The sequence below is a fragment of the Squalius cephalus genome (assembly GCF_949319135.1).
Source record: "Squalius cephalus genome assembly, chromosome: 4".
NCBI lineage: Eukaryota > Metazoa > Chordata > Actinopteri > Cypriniformes > Leuciscidae > Squalius > Squalius cephalus.
Genome location: NC_137125.1, coordinates 30760158 through 30782362, shown reverse-complemented (window position 1 = coordinate 30782362; position 22205 = coordinate 30760158). Strand labels below are relative to the sequence as shown.

General features: G+C 38.2%; 1 long non-coding RNA gene across 1 annotated transcript; it reads left to right on the top strand.

Moving 5' to 3' along the window:
* The first annotated feature begins 12164 nt into the window (after nucleotides 1–12164).
* LOC307156653 lies at nucleotides 12165–21650 on the top strand. The gene is made up of 4 exons (XR_013820760.1): nucleotides 12165–12228; nucleotides 16665–16704; nucleotides 17181–17255; nucleotides 20551–21650. It is a non-coding gene; the product is annotated as an uncharacterized lncRNA (long non-coding RNA).
* Nucleotides 21651–22205: the final 555 nt, after the last annotated feature.

The window sequence follows — 22205 nt, the reverse complement described above, 5'->3', positions numbered from 1 at the left end:
AGCCACGCGACTCTCTGTCGCACAGTAGAGAATTATATGGACAGGAGGAGAAGCTCGCGGGCAATCGGGAGGACGTCGAGGCAAAATGACAAAGTAATTAATCAGAACACCTACAAAAAGTTTCTCCTGCTCCAAGATCATGGACAGCTCCTACTCACGCTCTCCGTCTCTGCGAGTTTCGGAAGGTAATGATTCAGATTGATCTTGGCACAGCTACTAGAAGACAGACGGTTTGCTCACGTCACATCTACGTCGTCGAGCTCAGTTTGAGTCTGCGCAGTACGCTGGACCCCCAGGAAGTAAGAGTTTCTTATTGGCTTCACTTTGTCTCCGTTGAATCCAATGGGGTCGCTGTGTCCATTTCTTTTACTGTCTATGATTTCATTATGTTTGTATTTAGGTCATGGTCACTTTAAGATCGCGCTGTGCTAAATGTCCTATTACGTGATCCGTAGTGGGGAAGTATATACTCACGCACTTCATGCGCGTTTCAGCGGTTTGCTCGAGTTTGTTTTTTTCATGTCGCTTCAATCGCATCTGTCTACTTTTCATGTCTGGCATAGCATCGTCGGTATATATACTTGTGAGAATATTCTGGAAGTATTATTCGTTATTTTTGTCAATAATTGTTAGTTTGTAGAGTGTAATCTGCCGATGGTTTTGAACTCGCGTCGGCTATGCATATGCTAGCTTTCACGTGTTCATTTGTTACGAGCTGCACGGTAAAGGTGCTATAATGACCAGAATGTAGTTCACATGTATTTCTTTATTAGTGTTAAAATGAGTACAACAAAAATGCAACAGTAATTGTGCAAATTAGCCTTTATTCATGTGTAATTTGTCATTGCTCTTTTGTGTGTTGCAGTTTCACTATTTTCCTTAACTCCAATAAACCTGTGGAACTAAGAATTAATCTTCAGAGTCTTGGTGTGGGGAAAAAGTTTAGCTGGCCGTCAGGATATTAAGTTAACATATCGAGGACGGCACAATATGTCTGTCACGTTTTACTTGTTAACATTTTGGTTTCTTGATTGTTGACATAAATGTAGATCTAGATGCGAGTGCAAAGATTTTGCAAACGCAAGTTACAAATACCCTGGGCCTGGGGGCTAAGCCCCCCCTGTCTTCCAATCCTAGTGACGTCCCTGCTATTAAGGGTGTCATGATTTCGATTTTAAATCGAAATCGATCTAAATTGATGCTCAATCTCGATTATCGAATCAAAAAATGGAATCGTCGATGCTGCCACACCCCCATGTCACGTCAGAGCGGAAAAAAAAACACACGTGTTGAAGTGCTGCCAACTCTCACGCATTCACCGTGAGACACACGCAATTGACACTTATCACACGCTCTCACGCCACACATCCATTTTCTCACGCACAGAAAAATCGCCAAGCAAAGAGGACACGGAGACCGACAGACTAGAGCAGGTTACTTTATGATATAAAAAAAATCTCAGCTCTCAGATTCTGTCAATTTTATTACGAAATTCAAACAATAAATACCGCTTTGGCGCTTGTAAATGTTACGTGACAGATCCCTAGGGCACGTGAACCGATCATCTCTACTAGCTAATAGTAAAAAAACACGAACACTGTTGAAAGATACATGTAGCAGGGTGACTGGATCCACTAATGGGGATTTCATTCACTTGTGCTTAATTTAAGCCCCGCCCCTTGTTTGATGTAAGAGATGTGTGTTTGCCACATGGCATGCGTCTTGGTATCGGCCTTGTGACGTCATCCGTGGTTGCCGCAGGCTTGGACTGTAAGCTGGCTTCCTCGTGTGCTGGCTGCCCACGCCTCACAGGTATGAGTAGCCGTTTTTTATATAACAAGAAGAAATTGACCGCGGCTGATTACTTACATTTTGTTTTCGGTGGCATTGATAGCATGTCATTGATAGCATGTGTTCCTGTCTGAGCTGCTGTACTTAGTGATGGCAAAATGAGGCTTTCTGAACCACTGAAACCTCGCAGCCCATTGCTTCAGCCAAAGGTTCATTACTCGAAGCTTCATTCAGCATTGCTCACTAGTGACACCTAGCTACTGTGCAAAGAAATAGCAGACAAATTAATTCATTCCGAACCAGTGTTCAGAGCCACGCCCCCTCCCTCCCTCCCTCCCTCCCTAATTTTATAAAAATATATATATTTTTATAAAAAAATTATATTTTATAAAATACTTTTAGAAATAAAAATATTTATTTGTAATGTAAATATACAAATAAATATTTATATTTATTTGTATATTTATATGTATATTTTATAAAAATATTTTTATAAATAAAAATATTTATTTATTTATTTTGTACTCACTGTTGATGTCTGTAACCTTTCATTTGCAATAATAAAAAGACATGATCAGACATTTGTCCATTACTGTGTATAATATAAAATATGTATCTTTCTCTGTCTGAATTTACTTGTGCAAAGTCACACACACAGTTTATTAATTATTCATAAATTGTTTGGGTAGGGACAGTATGAACAACAACAGTGACACTGTATTGAGTGCAGTGCTTATGTTAGAGGGAGTGTAATAAAGTACATTTATTAATTTAACAGATTATAGATAACAGATTAAAGTAAACTGCAACAGAATAGTCCGGGAGGAAGGATTACAATAGATTTTTTATTGAGAAACAGAATTATTTCAAGTGTGTTGGGGTTTAGACAATTCCTCTTCTTGGACAAAATCTCTCTAGCCTTGGAAAAGATCCTTTCTCAAGGAACAGAGGATGAAGGGGAATGTAAAAATGGCAGTGGTACAAATGAGGACACTGCTGCTTCTGTTGAGCCCAGACAGGGGAGGATTCCCTCTTTCTTGCTGCTCCATTACCAGGAAAAAGGAAGAGTCATAAAAAGCAAACAATTCCAAAAGGGCAATCCAAATCCAAAAGCAGTCCAGTCCAGATGCAAAAATCCAGAGCAATCCAAATAGTCTTATCTAATTAATATAACAAGACTATAATATAGCGAGGCCTACTATAATAATAATATACTACAACTATTCTAACCTGATAATGTAATAATATACAGCCCTCACATATGACACAATAACGACACTGACACTGACAGTGATAGTTTTCTAACTCTCTGACTCTCTGACACTACTACAACTGCTTCTACTACTCCTGACAACACCCACAATGTGGCGCGAGTTTCGAACCGCATTTTATCCGGAAGCGACACTCAGAACGAACCGATGACGTATCCACACAAACCGAGGCCTCGTTTGTCATTAGTCACGTGATTTTCACGTTAACAACACAAGCCTCGAATCGCGGCTTCATCTGGCACGCCCACTTTTTCTCGACACACGCTCCGACGCCTCGCTTCAAATGTCACATCATCACTAGCTGTACTGCAATATGGTGTGCGACTGCGAAGCGGTTTGTGCGCCGGGATCATTCTATGCGGTATGTAAGATTTTAGTCTTGTGTGTTAATAATTTGCTTCTGTTTTTAATATTATCTTTTTGCTCGGCAGGCCCCCCTGCGTAACTGACGGTCTCTTGGGCTATTCATGAGAATCGAGTATCAATGCTGAACTGTGATCGCGTATAATTGCGACTGCGTCGCTGTTTTGCCTCGACGTTCATCAAAATAGCAACTATTAACTGCTGTGACTCTGTCGCATGTTGCTATTGAGTATTGTGTATTCCTCTGACTGTGCGAGCTGGTTGGTTGTCTCCTCTGGCCACCTTATATTGAATTCCATTGGTTTGAAGCATCTTGTATGTATGTTTAACTGTGGGTAATGTATGTTTGATTATTTGGTTTATTTCAATGTCAACTTGTTTTTATGTGGTACTGAGTCCTAATTATGTCAAGTGGTTTATATCTTTGAATTACTTGACTTGTTTTATTTTCTTGGATTGTATTCATGTTTTGTGTTTCTCATTGTTTTCTTTGTTGCAGGAGCTGGGGGTTTCTGGAGGGTGAAGGCGAAGCTGCCATTTGTGTGGTGTGTTCACACCTAGTGCTGTGTGTCTTCTGGCATTTAACCCTTCACGTGTGTGTGTGGGTATTTGTAGTGGATTATTTGGGCGGGTTTGTTTTCCAATTTGGCAGCCGGCCCGGACCTCCAGATACCTCTGCTCTTGGTTGTTGAGTTTCTTTAAATTGCGTTTGTTATTTACTGTGTGTATGAGTAGATGCTAATTGATGGTATTCATTTATATTAATGCCAAATGTGAGTTTTTAACGTTGAAATATCTAGCTATTTATCATTCAACATTGACGAGCAAAATAAACTTTTCTATTTTTCTATATATGTCTCATGTCCTCTCACCCATCCACTCAAAACGAACCTGTGTGCCCTTAGGGCTATTTCCCTGGTTTTCCGGGGTGGTGTAGTCGATCATATATTGCCATAATTTTAGGCCTTTTTTGCAAGTCATCAGACATATTTCTTCAAGATGCAGGGCTGTGTAATGCATATCATTTTGTTACTGGAGAGCAAAGTACCATCTACTGCCATGCGTTCTCGTAGTTCCTGTTGCAGTCGACTTTGTCTGTCTTCCAACTCCAGCTCACGAGCACTGCAGAGAGAAAGGATGCAGTAGAATTAAATCGGAGAAGAGGGCAAATGAATGTTCAGCCGTAGAGTTTTTATATGGTTCTTTGAAAAATGTTCAAAGATATTGGATTCTTTGATGCCCCACATGGACATCAAGAAACCATCTGCCATTAAAGCACCATAATATCCACACAAACACAAGGTTTTAGATGAGCAGATGCCCCTTTAAGCAGAGTACTTTGAGAAGAACATGCGAAAGTTAAAATCTTCTTTTATCTGGACGATGAGTTGTTTCTGGTATTAAACTTCTTACACTGTTATTAAAATACTGGCCAGTAATTATATTCATATTATGGCTGCTAAATTGCCAATTCAAAAAAATTGTATGCTAGTTTGTCTAAATAAATTAAAAGTAATTTATCAATTTTAAATCAAACAATTTAAATGCTACAAATGAAATCAGGCATCACAAATTATAGTGCACAGAATAAAGAAAAAAAAATTGGATATTCATTCTGAGATTTAACCGAGTTTTTAAATTATTAGCGTCTCAATGACAACTGAAATGAGCATTTCTACATTTAGAAAATGTAAATGTAGAAATAGTAGAAAATAGTATGCATTGTATGCATACAATACTGACCAGTGACTAATGCGATACAGCCTAAAACTGCAAAACTATTAAGACCTTCTTCTCATTGAGAACCAACAAACTGTTTTTTTTCTTGATGAAACTGTCCCTTTGTAATTTGGGTTTTGTTGACTAAACTGTTCTTCTGCCTGAATGTATGGCCCATTTGGTGCTCATCTTTACAAACACATGCACAGTTGATTGCATTCGAGGCACTGTCACCATGTAATTGCACCTTGTATTCACACAAATGTAAATAGAATAAAACAGAATATAATAAAAGCATCTGGCAAAATCTTTTAGCACCATGCCATTCCCGACAGCATATCTGCCTGTTAGAGATCATCAGTTGTTCGTTTAGAAAGGTATTTGTTCCTTTTGTACAATGAATAAAAACATCCAGACTCTAGACAATACACTTGAAAATGCTCATTTTACATTTGAAAACAATAAGATTTCCATTCATTAACATAAATGTTTTTATATTGTATTTTTATTTTTTTATTTTACATGGTTCGAAAAACATTCTTAAAGTGGCTCCGACTCCACTCGAGCATTAAGGTGTGCCATCTACAGAGGTTTGCATGAAACACAAGCAACAGGACTGAAGCTTAATCTTAAAGTTTCAAAGTGTGGTAAACCTTTCTCTATTCTATTACCCTCTCACCGCCATAGCGCTACAAACAGTACAACTTACCGAAATGTATATTCCTCATACATAATATCGATCAATCAGTGTTTTTCATTAGCGTGAAGAGGTCAATAACATAGCTGGAGAACAATTATGTCACATTTACCTCAGGAAAGCCATTTAATGACCATAATATAGGCTATAGCATGTAGTTGGCAAGAAAAAAAGAGTATTTTGCTAAATATGTGTTCTATATTACATATTTATTATATTTTTTACTTATATCATTAAATAAAGTTGTTATTATAATAAAAAAACGCATTATATTTAATTATTTTTAACCTTAAATAATAGCCTATACCAGCTGATAGGGCTCTCTGTATGTTTACAGCATTAGGTGAGTTGTTTTTTTTCTTTAGACAAATTAACGCCTATCTTGTGTAGCCTACCTAATATTTATCCAAATGAGTCAATATTAAATCAAATCACAATAATTGAATTGAATTGAAATAATAAAAAAGCGTAGCTTACCAGAAATTGTACCATGTAAACATTGTAACATGTTGTCACTAAACCTAATAAAATTCAGTTTAGTTACTAAAATGTTAGTGACAATCACAATACACTTATTGTGATGCAATTTTTTTTTACAATCAAACAAATCGAGAATCGAATCGAACCGTGACTTTAGAATCGAAAATGTAATCGAATCGAGGATTTGGAGAATCGCGACACCCTTATTTACTATTATTATTTTTTTAGTTTATGAAAGCACACACTGAAGTGTACTCTCAGTAAACTACTAGTTTAGTTTAGTTTTCTTTAAGTGAACATAACATTATGCTTATAGTTTACTATTTATATATTATTTTTGCACTTGAAAAATACCTTTAACTATACTTTAATTTTAAAAACATTTTATTAGCTTCATGCATCCTTTTTTATCAACACTTTAATGTCGGTAAGTTTGATAAAGAAAGGCAACATTTTAAACAAAAAAGTTGAGAAAATCGAATTTATGTCAAAGACTACGCCTTGATCAGATTCAGAACGATGATCAAACCACAGATGGAGTAGATCGAGTCCAACACCCCCAAAGCTTCAGTCTCTTCATGGGTTACGCTTCATTTCATTTGGTAATATTAAGCAGTTTTGATTATACGCTGTTTAATGTTTGATGATCACGTAATTTTACATTTGAGTACCCAATCGGTACTATACGGTTATCCGGACCACGTGATGACCTACCCCAACCCCGCCCCTAAACCTACCCGTCACTGGGGTTACGACCAACCAAGAGCGGTTGTGGTCACGTGTGGTCAGGTGTGGTCCGGATAACCATATAGTACCGAGCAATCTTCTGTGGCTGCATTTGAAACCGCATACTTAATTTCAATAAGTACTTACTTAACGAGCGCTAAAAGAGTAGGTACTTTGTAGCCAGATCTCGTTAAGTATGAATGCGAGCCGTATATCATCCGCCATGTTGACGTTTTAATGTGACCTACAATGTTATCACAACAACTTATAAGAAATGAGCGACAGGTTTAATTCATCTGTCTGTAAATATCTTGATATTGACGAAATTTGCTCATTTTGTGTCTTGTTGAAGAAACAGCTAGCCATTTATTTTGTGAATACATTTAGGGTTGATTTAAGTTCTTATATTTTAAACCCTACTGTGACCCAGTTTTATCCTTAACGATTATTTTTATTACGAAAACCCAAAATCGTCATCTCTTTAATACATTTTGTTGCCACTAGTCCGAGCTATTGCTGTAGAATGTATGCTTCCCCTGCCAACTACACAAGTTTTAGCAATAGTTCTGTGTTTATACAACATGCTTGTTGTATCAGTTTTGTTGCTGTTAGTCCAAACTATTTTTGTTGCAGTATGTATGCTTCCCCGATCGGACTAAAACTAGTCTGTGATTATACAATGCCGCTAACATCAGGATGTATTAACCATTCTATCAGCATGAGTCGTGTTGGGGGTATTTAAAAAAAATAAAAAATAAAAATATATATATATATATATATTTTTTTTTTTTTCGTTTTTTACGGAAGTAAACACAACCAAGTATAACAGGAATATGACGTCATTGACAGGTGAACACATCAACAAATATAACTTGACTAGTAATTGGAAACCTTGACAAGTAATTGGAAACCATGCAATCAACTTATCGTGCCTAAATATATCCAAGTTATCAGCATCACGCTTGTTGCATTTAATCCATTCAGTTGTTATTGGTGATGTGTTGTTTAATTCTGCGTGAACCGTAAGTTTCCACCAACATTACTTGAGTATCATGACGTATTTCCAAATGAAGAGGATAATTGAAGAGGAAATCTCCATCTCTCATCTCTAGCTCACAGCAGTTGTCTGTTGCAGGAGAACAGTTAAGGATGTTTTTGCCCAAGTGGTCAACTGACACATCAAAGAAAGAACACCATTCCAGAAGGGAAGCCATTTTCATCTTCAAGATTATTAAAAGACAACTTGCACGGATGAAGGTTTACCTCAAGTCTACAGCAACAGGCATGCACGTCTGCTCCTAAATGAATAACTGCCAACTAGAGATGTGCGGTTGGCGGTTACACCGCGGATCGGGCGGATGATGTGACGAAAAATAATATTTTAATTAAATTCGGGCGGGTGGTGGTTGAACCAATCAAATGAAAAAAAATATATACATTAGCCCCTTTCCGACCAAGTAGTTACAGGAACTTAGCAGATAAACAGATAAACATAATCTTGTTTGGCTTGGTCCCCTCAAAGTTGCGTTGGATTTTCTCTTCAGCATAAAGGTTTAGAGGCCCATCTATCACTGTTTTTCATGTTTGTATAGTTAGTTTATGGAGTAAATATATAGGCTATAATCTGTGTGTTTACATTCTAGCTGCTAGCTGTTTTAAAAATGGTGGGTGCTGGTGTTCCGCGTGCGTTCGGTCAATCAGTGTACACTAACGTCATGGGTAGTTCCTATAGTGCTGGTTTAGACCCTACTCTGAAGTAGGACCTAAATTAGTTCCTCCAAATGGAGTTCCTAGAACTAAAATCGTTCCTAGTTCCTGCGGTGCGAACACGCCGACATCCGGGTACTTTAGCCAATAGTTCTAGGAACTGTGAAAAGGTTCCTCCGGTCGGAAAGCGGCTATTGTTAAATATTGTTACCTACATCCGAAAAAAAAAAAAACGAGCACACTTTGAAATAGTCAAATTTTCATTAGGCAGTAATTTGGCCTAGTTGCGTCTATGCAGGCTGCTTTGTTTATTATCGGAGATGGCAATGCCGGCGAAGGTGGTACGTGACAAACTCAAAAAGGAAGAACTAAAAACCAAGGAAAAAGAAGGTCAGAAAAGTGCTGCCTGGAGTAAGTTTTATGAAGTGGTGAATCAGGATGACACCAGTGCAGGCTATGTCATTTGCAAAACCTGCGAAGCTGTTTATGCTCATTACAGTTGTCGTAGATTTTTCCCTAAACCTAACTAACTGGGTCGTCTCCAATCGACGTTCCCTTCCTACTCTAAATCTACCTGGGTCGTCTCCAATCGACGTTCCCTAACGTCTCCAATCGACGTTTCCATCCTACTCTAAATCTACTTGGGTCGTCTCCAATCGACGTTCCCTATAAAGCTACCTGGGTCGTCTCCAATCGATGTTCCCTGGGCCGTCTCCAATCGACGATCCCTAACATCTCCAATCGATGTTTAATATATAGTCTACCTAACTAACTTGCTTTCCTAACTAGCTTTCTTCCTGTGCAGGAATAATCGACAAACAGACTTCAGCAAATGTCCTCTAAATGCTTTAATCACGGCCGGAGGATCTCTCGAGCAGTTCTCAGAGAATCTCCCCCGAGAAGAAGATCCTCCGGCCCTCAGACAAATTCCATTGAGAATCCCACCAGCTAACACAAATAGCCTAAATAAAACACACATCGGCAAACCTGACCTTACCTGACTAGGCTAATACAACAGTTTTTATAGAATAGGGAGGTATGGCAAAATTATATGAATTTGATTGGTTCTTCATAGACAAACCATTCGGTTACTAGGTAAAGCAAACTTTGTTTTAATGATTACTTCATTGTTAATCAAACTTAGGTTCAAACTTAGTCATCTGTCTAGTTTCATTTCCCAAATTTGTTATTTTTACACTCAAACAACCAAAGTAAAAGGGGTATGGCAACACAACATTTTGTTTCGTCGAGATCCCAATAGAGTGTCACAGGATGTCAAATCAAAGCTGACGGATGCATGTGTGGACCTGTGCTCTCTTGATATGTGCCCGTTCTATATAGTTTCTGGTAAAGGATTCCACCAAGTGGCCCAGATTGACTTGGAGCTAAGTTCAGTGCCGTTGACGCTGGCGCTATCTTACCCCATCGGCAAACTGTGTGCGATCATATTGGTTTAGCCTATTCTATTCTAGACATATTGTGTCTTAATTATTTGGCCTCACTTTTATGTTCAGAGGTGCGTCACTTAAGGCCAAGTGATGCGGATCTCTGATAGGCTACATATAAGGCTATTTTGCCAGAATTTGTTTGTCGCGACTGTGATGCGTATTTCATTATAGGCTAATTCAAGTTTGTGGGGATGATCTAAAGTCCATGGGCTATTTGGGGCATAGACTTGTCCGTTTGATCAGAATTTATGTTTGTTTAAAGAGGTATGGCATATTTCATTGTCTAATTTAAGTTTGTCGGGGTGATTGATAGGCTAAGGCTTATGATGCACATGTAGTCTATGCCGTTTTTTTATTTTAATTTTTTATTTCAACTGTTTGCCAAAACATAGGTGGCTATAGGACTATGTCTACTACATTAGGATATTTATTTATTTATTTTAATCATTTTTTCCTGCCTGTTGTTTCTTTTGGCATATAAAATAGGCATTGTCTGATATCAATAAAGGAGATATCAATAAAGGTTCATCTGTGTCGCAGAATTGGTGTTTTCCGATGTTTCACTGAGCAACCCCTCTCACACACACACACACACACACACACACACATTTCGGAATGAATAGAGTCTGCGTTTCTTTAACATTGAGGCTCCATAGTTTGTTTAATGTATGATTGTTAGGCCTGCTGGTATAAAATGAATTGCACTGTCTGCCTGAAAAAGATGCGCTCTCTTCCCATGCAGTCAAAATTAACGGGAGTCTTCAGAACAGGCTCGTCCTACACTGTAAAAACTAAAGGAGCCTCAAATATCCTGTTGGATACTCAAGGAACTTAAAAATGTAATTTAAGTGCCTCAAAGCTCTTTCTCCTATAGTAGGGTTACTGGAGGAGCATTGACAATATTTGAGGTTCTTGCTGGAACTTATGGGATCCTTTAAGCACTTTGTATTTAGTTCAGAGGTTCTGGAGTCACCTTTTCATTACCATGAGACCTCGAAGTGCTTTGGGGGAAAATACAGGAACTTGAATGTGATAAAAGGGTTATTGGAAGATCTTTTAACATTTAAGTGGTTCCTGGAGGATCTCTTATGTTAAAGCCAGCATCTGGAGGAACCCAATGGTTCAGTGAGGCCAGAATGATATTATTATTATCCAATTATTACTTAAGTTTGATTCAGTATACATACCCAGGTGAAAAATACGTAGGCTACTATTAAAAATGTACTTCAGTGTGTTTTTAGTAGGCCTTCCCCATACACAAAAGAAATATATTAAAAAAATATATTTTCAGGATATATTTTGGAATATATGCAAATATTTGAAATTGGCCCAATAAATATATTTCATACTTATATTTCATATATTTTTGTTATATTTCAGAATATATTTCAATGTATTTGGAATATATGCCACATATATTTTTGACACTTTTGGGGACCCATACAGAAAAAAATACATTGAAATATATTCTGAAATATAACAAAAATATATGAAATATAAGTATGAAATATATTTATTGGGCCAATTTCAAATATTTGCATATATTCCAAAATATATCCTGAAAATATATATTTTTAATATATTTCTTTTGTGTATGGGTCAATACAAATATAACCTACTTTAATGCATTTTAATACATTTAACAGTAGCCTACGTCTTTTTCACCTGGGTAGCTTACATTTATTTAGTAGCTATAGGCCTGTTTTATTGATTAATTTAAACCTTAAACAACAACACTAAATAATAATAATATTAATAATAAAAATTCATTAATTATTGTTGAATAAATAATAGTAATAAAATAATATTTTTTACTTCTTCATAAATGATTATTTGAAGAAGAAGAACCAGGAGGAGAGAAGTTTTATTCAGTCACGAAACTGCTGCTATTCCTCTGCTGTCGTCGCTTCAGTGATGCTCGCGCTGCTCGCGCGCAACAAAGCTCAGCTGATCGACGTCATCGACTTTGAAAGTAACGGCTCTCCTCATCAAAGCTTCCGCTGTTTGTTCGGCTCTCCGTTACAAGGTTTGTAAACTCGCCAAAGAAATATAAATACTCACTATATATTCAAACACACACATATATATATAAACTAAATGTATTATACATTACTACGTTTTTACAGTGTTTACCACTCGTTTATTGTACAGTATCTGGTATGAAGGTTTTAGCCGCGATGCTAACTAACGTACACTAACCATGTTCCGTACACTAACCATGTTCCGTACAGATGACCTTTTACCGCCGATCGCTGATTAAATCATTCCGGTTCATACATAATATATATATGTGTGTCATCATCATTTCTCCCTCTTTCACCTCGGAACACGACAGAGACCCTCCCACCATTTGTTCTCGTGAGATTTCAGTAAGTTTGTTAGGTGCGCCCCCTGCGCTTTAAAATGGATGGTGGGCAAACTAAACGTGAGGCTGCCGCTTGGGTGGGGAGACAACTAGAGCAGCGAAAATGTGCATTTCTATTTAATTGATGCTTCTCACAGCACTATAATCTTTATGAAATGAATGTTATGTTATCACAAATTGTTAAATAAATGACCTTTTGTTGAATAAATGCTTTGAAATGGGAATATTTAAACGTCAATTGTGGGCGATGACCATTTGGCGCCACTCTCCGCCTCAGACGTGCAGCAGGCGCTGTTTGCCCATCATCCTGCGCAGAGATGATGTTTATATTCATAAAAGATCAATTAAGTTAGCGTTACTGCATTCATTTTGTTTATTTACATTTTTAATTGTCATGCTTTAATAAATTAAACGAACTTATTTAAAACTCAATTGATTGTGTTATTTCATTGCCAAAAGTTTTTAACATTAACAAAGTTACACACAAGGATAGGATATTCAGACATTATTCAGACAGATATTTATTTTATAAGATTTCATACATCAAGTTATCTAATATAATAAAAATACTTTGTGAACAGAATTTTATAAACAATCACTTGAAGTTAAGGTAAAATTAACATTACATGATTAACATAATATCATATTTCAAAGGAAAGTCAGTTACAACAAAAGAAACATGTCAGGAAAGAAAAAACAGTACACCAAGGAGAAGTTACAGGAGGCAGTTGAGGAAGTAAAGGCAGGGGCAAGTCTAAGAGCAACAGCAAAAAAATTTGGCATTCCCCACACCACTCTTCAGGACTATAAAAAAAATAAATATGTCCACAACCCTCATCCTAATTCGGCCCTGACACCTGGAGAGGAAGAGGCTCTTCTTTCTTTTATATTCTGGATGGCGGACCATGGCTTCCCAGTGACAAGATCCCTTGTCAAGGTGCTGGCTACTGGGATCATTAAGGAGAGTGGCAGAACAGAGACCACCACTGTAAACCTGGAGAAGGGGCCAAGTGATGTGTGGTGGTCGAGGTTTAAGGCCCGCCACCCAGAATTGGCCTCAAGGACGGCAGATTCCCTGGACCGAGCCAGAGTCCATGGCGCCACACCAGAGGCCATTGAAGGTTTCTTCAAATTATACGAGGCCCTTTATGAGAAGCACAGTCTGGAGGACAAGCCACATCTCATCTATAATTGTGATGAGACCGGCTTTGGAGACAAGCCCCGGTCCAGGGAGAAGGTCCTATGCCAGACTGGGAGAAAACACATTTATCAGCAGCAGCAGACGACAAGGGAGCACATCACGGTCCACTGCTGTGTGAATGCAGCCGGGGACAGCATTCCACCCTTTGTCATTTACCCCGGCTGCCTCCCAAGCAACGCCTATAGGCTGGATGGGCCCCCCAACGCCCTCTATGGGATTCAGGAAAAGGGTTACATGGACTCAGAGCTCTTCTTGAAATGGCTCCACCATTTTATCAGGTATGCTCCTGAGGAAAGACCACTAATTTTAATCATGGACCAACACGAAACACATGTTTCCAGGGAAGTAATCATGTTCTGCAGAGAAAACAACGTTGAAATTCTCTGCCTACCTGCCCACACCACACACATACTACAGCCCCTGGATATTGCGGTTTTCAACCCACTGAAGACCGCTTTCTCCACCATGGCGTCCAGGATGGGTCTGGTGCGAGGGGACATCGTTGTGGGGAAGAGGCAGTTTTCAGCTCTCCTAAAACACGTGTACCCGACTGCTGTCTCAGCCCAAAATGTCAAGGCTGGATTCCGCAAGGCTGGAATATTTCCTCTGTCCAGGGCTGCTGTGGACACAACACAGGTAATTTTGACATTAATACAATGATAACTCACCCTTTAGTTACTTGCATTCTTTTCAAGTGTATGTACAGTCATTTGCACTGTGCTAGTCTCTCCCCATCTACCTCATAACTTGCACTATATGTCATAAAACTTAATGTATATACACATTTTTTTTATATCCATTTATATACTTTGTTATTTGCACTTCTGGTTAGATGCTAACTGCATTTCATTGGGTATGTACTTGTACACTGCAGTGACAATAAAGTTGAATCTAATCTAATGAGTTTTACATACGTTTTATTTTCTTAGGTGGTGAGAGTGCTCCCATCTGCAGATGGAAGTGACGCCACACCATCCAGCCCTGCTTCCATTTCATCCGTCGCTCCCACCACACCATCCGTCGCTCCCATCGCTCCCACCACACCATCCGTCGCTCCCATCGCTCCCACCACACCATCCGTCGCTCCCATCGCTCCCACCACACCATCCGTCGCTCCCACCACACCATCCGTCGCTCCCACCACACCATCCGTCGCTCCCACCACACCATCCGTCGCTCCCACCACACCATCCATCACTCAAACACCTTGCCCCACCTGTAACAATAGAATAGTTCCCAAAAATTACCTGGTGGCAGCAGGCGTAATCCCGGAGAGTCTGGCTAACGTCCTCATAAGTCCAGCCCTGGAGAGGAAGGAGAAGGTGAGGCGCCGCATTCCCTTGCCAGCTCGAGTCATCACCAGCGACGAATATTTCGACCTGCTGGTCGAAAAAGAAACTGAGGAGAAAGAGAAGGAAGAAAAGAAGAGAAAGCGGAAGGAAGAGATGGCAAGGAAGAAGGAGGAAAAGAGACAAGCCCAGGAGGCCAAAAGGCAGAAGCAGGCACCCCCTCCGACTGATGACGGAGAACACTGCGCTCTCTGCCGTCGAGTGGTCCCACCAGGCTCAGGAGAGGAGGCCATAGATGAATGGGTCCAGTGCGATCTGTGCCATCTCTGGTTCCACCTGGAGTGTGCAGAAGTGGAGGAAGTGTCAGACACTGACTGGCTCTGCCATAAATGTTGTCTGTCCACATAAAAACACCTCACTCACACTCTCTCTCTCTCTCTCTCTCTCACACACACACACACACACACACACACACACACCACACACTCACTCACACACGTGTAAATAGTGCACACATACAATTAACGTTAATTTCTAGTTATGGTATTTTTTAATCAGTTTATTGTTAAATGTAAATAGTTGTAAACACACACACACACACACTCACACACACACACACACACACGTGTAAATAGTGCACACATACAATTAACGTTAATTTGCTAGTTATGGTATTTTTTAATCAGTTTATTGTTAAATGTAAATAGTTGTAAACACACACACACACCAAAATCATTTATGTTTTGAAGTCACATTGGTTAATCATTAAATATTTTGTATAAGTTCAAATTGTTTGCCCTTCTTTGTCTTCAGAAAGATATGGTAAAGTTATTCACTAACGTTTCACATGCTTATCTCACATTTCGCATGGCCCTCTAGCTTATTAAAGCAGCAAATAACTTAAATTTTAAACAAATAAAAAGGCATTCACCTTTCTTATTCATTGAAATATTGTTTTATTCAGTTAAAATAACTAAATACCTCACAGTTGATCCGTTAAATGTCCATTTTCGTTGAAATGTGCTATGTACGGAACATCATTGTTGCCTGTACGGAACACCGTTAACGCTTATCATCTTCCGTACACGTGCGGGGGAGGTACTTTTCCCCAATTTTCTCAAAAACTATTTGTCCAAAAGACATCAATCAAAGTGTGGACTGTCCAATGGGTATTCCCCCAGAGAATGATCACACAAACATGCTTGTCTGGCTTTCAACAACGGAGGAGTGGTCGTTGGCGTGCGTTTAAGTGCGAAAAGTGTACGGAACATGGTTAGTGTACGTTACGTTGATCTAATGAACAAATGGAAACTATTTACTTATTGTCTTAGATTGATTTAAATTTAGTCATTCAATTCAACATATTCTGTACAACTGTGTCTTCAAATTGCTGATATACAGCCTAACTAATTTAGCTGATTCCTGCTGTTGTCATTGGCGTTTGTTATGAGTAACAAAAGCAGGTTAATATAGTTTGGTCTGTTTTTGTTTAGCCTAACTTTACTTAATACAGGTGCCCTCATTCTCTCACATACCATTTTGAATCCATTTAGTGGTCAATAAATATTATGTTGTGAATAACCAGCTTTGTTATTTTGTTTCCCCAGAACAACCAGTACAATGTTTCAGTGGCAACATTGAATTACAGTAAGTACCTGCACCACATGCAAGTACTTTATTACTATGAACTCTGTGTGCAATTGTATTGTTTGACTGTGTACTTGTTTTTTAATCAGTTATTCTCTGAAAATCTCAAATCTCATTCATGTTACATCATGTAATATCACAGGTTTGGAGCCAATAATGCTATGCATGTTTTATAGGCTATACCTTAATCATATGGATTTGAATATAAGACATTTGAACCCTGAATTATAACTTCAAGTTTGGTCTTTTTCGGCAAAAAAGGGGAAAAGCTATTAAATGGCTTCATAAGACTTACAACACAAACCATAACACATGAGTTGTGAATTCATTGATTATTTTTAGGATATTTTCTGGGACATTTTTGGAGCTTAACCATTTTTACATAAATTGTTGCATTGAATTAAACTAGACAAGTGTGCATAAGAATGGTTACATGAATGATTTACACAATTCTTTTCTGCTTGTGTTTCATGCAGTGAAATTGAACGGTGACAGGGGTTGCATTATGCCTGAGATCTGCTTTTGGCTTCCACAGACAGAAAGTCAAACAGGTTTGGAACGTCACTAGGCTGAGGAAATTATTTAAATTTCACAACTCACTGATTCTTGGGAATTTGGATAAAACAGGTTTTAATTTTGAAAATAAAAAGTTAGTAAAATTACAAAATCTGAAGATATATTATTATTGACCAAGGTCTTGGCTGTTCAGCAATATATCGGTGCAACCTCCTCATTTTGTATTTTTTTCATAAAATAGGCGTTTTTCCAGTTATTACTTTGTTTTTGTCAACACCGTCAGACACAATAAAAAGCAAATCATTTTTTATTTATTTGGTCTAATATGTATTTAGAGTTTTTAAATCATTATCTGGCATTCTTAGTACACATATTTGCTGTTAAGTGTTAAATATTCACTTTTTTTCATGTTTTATACTGTTTCACGTGTACCCCTTTAAAAGATCTATCATCATACAACGTTTATTTTAAGCCTAAATAGAAAAAGTTATGTTTTTTTATTTAACAAACATATTTTTTGTATTAAAAGATAACATTACTTTAATAACTCAACAGCACTGAAGAAACATATTGTAAGCATATTCATTTAAAACAAATAAAACTCCCTCTGACGGTGGTGACTTTAGAACTGAGGGTGGTGACACTAATCTGACGGTGGTGACAGTGGCCTCATTACAACATACAATTCCAAAATTTTTACAACTCAAGTCAATGGCTTCTTGCTTAACAACTTTATTTAACTATTTGGTCCAAAAAATAACAATCCTGAGCACTGTGATAAACATTTAGCCTGCCTACTCCGAGCTGGATCGAGTATGGCCTGATCCAACAGACTGTTTGGGGGAGTTTCTAGGTGATCTGAGCCCTTTCTCTTACGTTCTCTTGATACTTTTTGTCTATGTTTCCAAGCCTTTCTCTGACTTCTCTTTTCCCTTTCATTCAAGTCATTGCTATTTTTTTAGCTTCCCTTCCTCCACCCTCTTCTTCCATCTTTGCCTTTCCGTTCTGAGGTATTCCTCCTTTAAAGGAGAACTTGGCAACTTTTTTAACTGAATAAAACTGTCTAGAAATAATTTGGATGGTTAAACAACCTGTTCTGGTGATATTGGTGACTTTCCCCGCTCCCCCCAAATTGGAAGTCTCGTGAGAAGCGAGAACGAGAAGCGAGAAACACGAACTGCTTTACGGCAATTCGACATAAACACATGCCATATGATACTGTGTATGATGTATTACCCACCTCGGTAGACATAGCTCCACACGACAAAGTTGGCCGGCTACGATAATAACATATGCACGTGAGCAGTGGTAGAAAGGGGGAGGAGGGTGCCTCAAGTGAGTTTTTTTTACGACTGTGTTGTGAAATATACGGCCCACAGCTGTAGGGGGAGCTCTTTGAGAAAACACACTACAACAAAAGTGAAGATCAGCGAAAAAATTACTAGAGTTGCCGAGTTCTGTTTTAACTCTTCCTCACTGTGTATTATCTCTCTCCGCTTCTTTTGATATTCCCTGTTTCTTCTCCTCCACAGATAGCTGCTACCTAGCCATAACTTCCTAAAATACACAAAGTCAAAGTTGACCTAGAGTAATGACTATGAAATTGGGGGGGAATTACAGTGAATGTTAGATTTGGTTAAATGTTGTCATGCCATTTTCATTTGGCTTTAGTCATGGGAGATGCATAGCCTACAAGGGATATTGTATGTGCTATATAGGTAGGTAGTAGGTGCACTATGTGCATCCCAAATGACGTAAGCCAAATGTACATGGCATAATAGTGAATTGAGAGAGAGGGAAGGTTACCAATGGTTATACCGCAGTTAGGTCCGGTCTAATTACACTGAACAAAATTATAAACGCAACACTTTTGTTTTTGCCCCCATTTTTCATGAGCTGAACTCAAAGATCTCAGACTTTTTCTATGTACACAAAAAGCCTATTTCTCTCAAATACTGTTCACAAATCTGTCTAAATCTGTGTTAGTGAGCACTTCTCCTTTGCCGAGATAATCCATCCACCTCACAGGTGTGGCATATCAAGATGCTGATTAGACAGCATGATTATTGCACAGTTTTGCCTTAGGCTGGCCACAATAAAAGGCCACTCTAAAATGTGCAGTTTCATCACACAGCACAATGCCACAGATGTCGCAAGTTTTGAGGGAGCCTGCAATTGGCATGCTAACTGCAGGAATGTCCAGCAGAACTGTTTCCCGTGAATTTAATGTTAATTTCTCTACCATAAGCAATCTCCCAAGGCGTTTTAGAGAAACTTGTGTTCGTGAGGATGTTCATGGATATCCACGAACATCCTCACTCTCACTCGTGCTATATTGCTTAATAGTAGCATGCGGTGTAGGCCTGTATGTAAGAAATATAGGGAGAATTACATAAATACAAATATAAAACAGGTTAATGAAACATTACAGGCCATATTGGTATTTATTGTGATCAACAATTATATTCTAGCCTTCGTTGAGGACCATTTGGAGGTTTTTGTCACCACCGTCAGACTGTACGTCACCACCGTCAGACAGAAAACCTGACGGTGGTGACGTATGACGGTGGTGACAAAATCTACTCTTTCACATGATATGCATGAGTTGTTCACATTAGCCATCTTTTTTTCCCTCTGTTGCTATCTACTTCAGACCTCTTCTTAAAAAGTATACATTTATGTCATAATCTAATCTAATATTTTTTTATACAAAAGAGACGGTGTTGACATGTTATGGTTGTGACAGTAGCAGTGTCCAAAAATATGAACAAGTCTAAGAGAAATTAGCAAACTTACAGGAGCTTGAGTGATCTTGAAGCATGCAGAAGAGTTGAAGGTTTGAAAATGGGGTCCCCAGGAATTAAGTTGACCTTGTAGTTGCCTGATTTTATTGCTTTTTATAAATATCTGACTGTGGTGACGAATATGTGGGACACATTTTGAGCAACCACAAAATAATTGTAATATGTATTAAAAACTACAAACAGTGAGGTTTGAACAATATTTACTATGTACTCTTTCATGTGGTAAAGATATTTTTCAATTTAATTATTACGTTTTGTTTTTTTAATCAAGTTGAAATGATTATCTCCTATCTGAGGACAACTGATTTTGTAGGCAATGGGCCAGCATATAATCATTAAATTAATACAAATTAAAAATAAACCTATAAAATAACCTTACATATGTGCAAAGGACCCCCTGATTATAACCTTGATTCTTTTTATTCATGAAAATGTTATTAATTTCCAACAGAATTAGCACTTTTCTTCGTGGGACATGTTTTATCACTTTAATAACCTTACTAATAGTACATTTTGTACTTTGCAGGGACCTCGGTAAGCTGAAATACAAGTTTGAAGTTTGAACAAGAATAAAAATCCTCCTGTAGACCTGAAAATCATTGAAGTGCCTGGACCATCCACCAGAAAAGAAGAAAAACAAACAAAAAAAGAAGCTGATGCACCTTTTCACTTTTCTAACTCGTTAAGTACCTCACATGTCCCTTGTGAAGATTTTATAATTGATTGCATTTTATGTTGCAGTGAGTAAAGGTGCGTCACATTTGTGAATTTCGTGAAATTACACTGGCAAAAAGGTCCATTGACCATTGTCAGCAGTGTAGCGACGTAATGTATGAACCACCACTCAAAATTGCTGATCGTGTGGATTCTTATTGAAATGACTGAATTCACCAGTGAACATTCACAGAACAACAGATAATTTTACTGCACCTTAACTCTGTTAAAATGGAAAATGTTTTCTGCTTGTTGTGACATAAGGAATACTGTTTCCGGGTCGAAGCCTCTACTTCTACTTCCTTTATCTTGTTTCTAGATATTGAGAATACTCAACAACCATTTATGAACACTGTTGATTCAAGTCACACATTTAAGCTTTTCAAAAACCATAGTGTACATTACAGTCTCCAGTCTCACGGCATCCCAGACTTCAACATTTTATGATTCAAAATAGCTGAATATCTAACCATCTGAGATTTCGGTATAGAGATAAAGGTTAGGATCATAATTTTCAGGAATATTACAGAACAATGAGTGCATATTAGCACTGTTGTTGTTTTTTTGGCATCTGAGAGAGCTTTTGGACTTGGAAACAGTGATGTCAGACTAACCATCGGACTGAAACACAAATGTTTTAAAGTTAAGTGAAGATGGACATTTTTAATTAGTCAATTTTAATTTTTTACATTGATTTATTACATGGAACATGTGTTTTCTATGCATTTTGTTGAGATGTCTTTTCTTGTGTAGCCTATTGTATACACATGGTTGATTATTCATGTTACTTATGTATTATGCAATTTTTTGTCTGTGTATTCATTGATATTAATCTATTACTTGCTTTTTTCCCCAAGTGCATTGAAGTGTATGTATTAAAATGGATCTAAAATATGTAATAAACAATTCTTATTTTGTATTTGGTTCAGTTTGTTTATTATAATAGAAGTTTATGGTAACCGTAGTAACAACATGAAATTAATTTAATACAAATAAAATAAAAATAGAAATTTGGTTCCTGGAGGCACCCAAAGTGGTTCCACACATACCCCTTTTCCACCAACAAGAACCGGGTGCTGGTTCAGAGCCAGAGCCAGAGCTGGTTCAGAGTTGGTTCGACTGACGAGCTTACTAAGAACCGGTTTGCCTTTCCACCGGCTAGAGAGCCACAACAGAGCCAGATCTTACGTCACTGTATACGTCTCATGTTGCCCAGCAACCGCTAATGCGGTAGCGCCAAACACAAACACGCCAGGCTTGTTCGAGATGCATTGGCTTCTCGCAGATCGATCGCCGCATGACATCAAAGCACTGCGATAGCGATCTAAACGCACAAGGAGTCGTATGCTCTCCAAACACTCCCGCAGCTCCGATCGGTCCTTGCCGCTCCGATGCATCTCGAACAAGCCATCAACAATAACGGACGTTGCAATACTATGGATGCTCATGGGTTTGCAAAAATACATC